This window comes from Aplysia californica, unplaced genomic scaffold (assembly GCF_000002075.1).
Source record: "Aplysia californica isolate F4 #8 unplaced genomic scaffold, AplCal3.0 scaffold00056, whole genome shotgun sequence".
Classification (NCBI taxonomy): Eukaryota; Metazoa; Mollusca; class Gastropoda; order Aplysiida; family Aplysiidae; genus Aplysia; species Aplysia californica.
Window position 1 is genome coordinate 543,625 of NW_004797326.1, and position 3,808 is coordinate 547,432.

At 36.4% G+C, this 3,808-nt stretch overlaps 1 protein-coding gene across 1 annotated transcript in view; it reads left to right on the forward strand.

Annotated features, from left to right (window-relative positions):
• The window catches only part of LOC101854552, a gene marked incomplete in the record, with an annotated part of 66,980 nt that overhangs the window by 52,134 nt on the left and 11,038 nt on the right, over nt 1-3,808 (forward strand).

Consider the following 3,808-nt stretch of genomic DNA (forward strand, 5'->3'; position numbering starts at 1 on the left):
ATGAAACCGAAAGTAAAAGAAAACATCACATCCTCCTGGTACCAAATTTGGAATCAACAAATACACAACAAACTCCATTACATTTAACCGAAACTTACGCCCAGGAAACCACTATCTCTACCACGAAGAGAAAAAGTAATTTTTACCCGACTAAAGATAGGACACACGCACTTTTTGTGTGGCGTGCAACACAAATTTCACAGTTCGGCACATCCTAACGGAATGTGTCGAATTTAATTATGTTCGTGAGAAATATTTTAAATGTAAAGTTATTAAGACCCTTTCTGACATCATAGAGCCTAGAAAGATTTTAAGTTTTATAAAAGAAATTGGACTATTTAATAGAATATGAAAATATATAGTTATCGTTATCGGTGTATATATACATACGGTGTATATATATACATACACTGAAATTTAAATTGTATATGCAAATGTAAATAAGCCTTTTCCATATTTACAAAAAATTCTTTTATAAATGTTTGTTCGTCTTTTTAGCATAATGGAAATAGTGTGATCGTTTGCAGTTGCGAGCTCCGAAAGACTCTTACTAAAAACACGTCTGATTTTGTAGGGGTGAAACCTGATGAGCTTAAATGACCAAAAGTGTGTCGATAGTGCCGTAAAATATCAACCCAATCAATCAATCAATCAAGGGCTCCATATGCCCCAAATTTAACAAGTGCCTGATTGCACCACGTCTTGACATATTTGTGAAGCATCATGGTGAAATCAGGCGCTCCTCAAAATAACGAAATCGAAGAAACCGGTATTTTTCCTCTGTCTGGCAATCCTTTTTTTCTGAAATTTTGTTATTTAGCTCTATTAAAAACACATTTCTGTGTGGGTTTTACTAAAAGACGTTGATTAAACTCTCACAAAGAAAGGAAAATTTTAAGTTTCCAAGGACTCTTAGATTAAGGAAGTCATTAAACGTTGGCGGCCTTTTTCTCGCTTATTTTACCCCTGAAACCATCGACAACCCCTTCATTCATTTGCACAAATGGACATCTTTTCGTGATAGATGGGTATTTGTTTTTCTCTGAAAGCAGGACAAAAGAACAACTTTAAATACAACTATAAAGATGACTCCACTAGGGAGCTGAACAGAGTGTGCCTACCTCGCGACTCGAAAAGGCTGTGGAATGTAGGACTAGCATTATCTAAACAATTAACCACTAACCATTTGTTGTAACCATCTCCAGTTGGGGCTATGATAACACTTAGATGCGTAACTTACCAATAAACGTTATGAGAGTGAAGAAACATATTATTTATTTAATTATTCATTTATTTATTTATATGTAAAACAGTCTCCTGTGTGTTTTCTCTAAGATTAACAGCTAATTTCAAAATCCAAAATGCCTTACACTTTGTTGTTATTACTAAACACAAAAGCGGCAGGCGATAGAATTGGGCAGGGTAAAAATATAAAAAACCCAAAAGCCCAAACAACGTTAAATATAACGTAAATAACTCTACATGCCAAAAAACGTTGACGAGCGCCTGATTACACAGCGTTATGACACATTTCATCTTTCTTTGTGTGACCTACTTAGTGCAGAACGAGACAAAACTACAACAAAGCGATGATCAGATGACCATACTAATAGCAGTTGGGGCAGCCGGTGCAGCTTTTGTCATTTGTTGTGTTACCACAGCGGTTGTGTATTGCTATTTAAAAAGGAAAGGTAAGAATAATTTTCTTTTTTTTTAATGTTGGTATTTTTACTGCCCCATCAATATAATTTCGATCTGTTAGGACAAAAGCAACAACAACAACAACAACAACAACAACAACAACAACAACAACAACAACAACAACAACAAAACAGAATGAACAAAATAGCGTGATACTTTTTCTCCCAAAGGAACGTCTTGATTATTATTTCTTTTATTTATTTATTTGTTTGAGGAATGTTTTTCTCTCAGGAAGAGCGTAACGTGAGATAGCTTTAAGAAAAATGAAATCTGAAGTGGTGCTGAGGAAATTCCTCATACGTTTGAGCCTAACTAGTATGCCAGGAAACTGTTCTCTTTATTTGTATAATATAGATTATAAAGCTCTGAAGCTGTCTGTGATATACGGCTCACTATGACTTGTGCTCTCATGATCTCAGTGTAATTTCTTTCCATTCCACAGGCTGTTTCCGTAGGATGGCTAAACATAAAGAAAAACAGTTGTAAGTTTTCATTGCTCGAAAGGTATTGGTGTTGGTTATTTTAATGTAATCTTTGTTTTATATATTGCTGTTTTACGCCCCCATCAGTCTCAGCGCCAAACTAGGCTAAAAAAATACAATGAAAAATATGTCTTTTGTTTTGCCTCCAACAAAATAATTCAGATCAGTATAGATGGCAGGTTTCGACCATGGCTCTCAGGACCCGGTACTATATATATATACTGCCTCCTAACAGAAAGTCAGAGATACTCGATAAACATTTCTTCCCGCCTTTACCTGGACTGTGCGATACGCCCCTGTCTCTCTGTAACTATTTTGAAACGACAAGAGCGGCTCTTGCTCTATGTGGCTGTGACTTTGCTTTCTTTCAGTGTCCTTCATCAGTTTCTGAATTATTCTATTTTTCTGTTGGGAAAAGTTTCGTGCTTGTATCTCCTGTCTATATACCATGATCAATGGCAATTTTGTGAAAACGTTGTGAAGAATTTGGCATTGTTTATTATTATAGTACCAGAAATGGTATATTCATCTCTCAATATCACTGGGACTCGGATCTTGGATTTAGCAGGCGCTTTGCTGTTGCACGCAAGAGAACCGAGTTCGAATCCTGTCTGAATTTTTAATCGAGTATCTCGGTCTCACTACTGGTATGTTGTATCCCTTCAAGCTTGGGTTGGCTGGGACAGTTAGGGTTGACGCCCACCCCTTAATGATCTATATTATTGTATTCTTGTGGGGGTGGGGGTGGAGGCGCGGAGGTAAAACATCTACATTTATTATTTTAAAATAATGATGATGGAAAAGTTCATTGTGGAACATAGATTCGTCAATCCATAGCTATATTCGTCATTCAAAATCTTTGCATGCAGTTTGACACGTTGAACTATTCCAGATTTTGGTAAAAGAAATCATATATGAAAAGTATTTGATTAAGAATTAATTAAAATTAGCACTTGAACCAAGATGCTGCACTAATAATTAAGTGTGTGTACAACTACTATAAAACGACTGAACAAGGAGTCATGCTAGGCTGTTACTTTGATAAACCTATAATGTACGCAATGAAACAATCTTTTCATGAAGACTTAATGGTTTACTTTCGTTAGTTTTCTCATTTCCCAACGTGTATGTGTTAAACTTTTTAACGCCTTTTAGAATACTGTTACTGTAAGTTTATTTAAGAAGCGGGATCTCCGAATTTTACGTCCATCTCCGATAGGACGGAGCGAAAGGTGCTGCGAGCCTTGAAAACACAAAATAACATAAGTTAAAAAACTCGATCAGTTGGGAATTTAGACTTTGTAGCTCAACTTAATACTGACTGAGCAAGCAGAGCGCTTGTGGTTTTTTTACCCAAGAAGGATGAAGAGTGCAGATCATGGGCTGGCATGCCTGAACATTAGTTTACTATTCTCTTTGCTCACTGCATTGTTTTGTTTTGTTTATTCTTTTTTTTCCCCAGGAGGTCTGAAAAAACACAAGACAATGATGGTAAGTGTAGACAAATACAAGTGTGGATTTTCTTTATAAAAACAAGCGTTACGTGCATGAACCCCCTCCTGCCTCCCCTATTCACACACACACACACACACACACACACACACACACACACACACACACACACT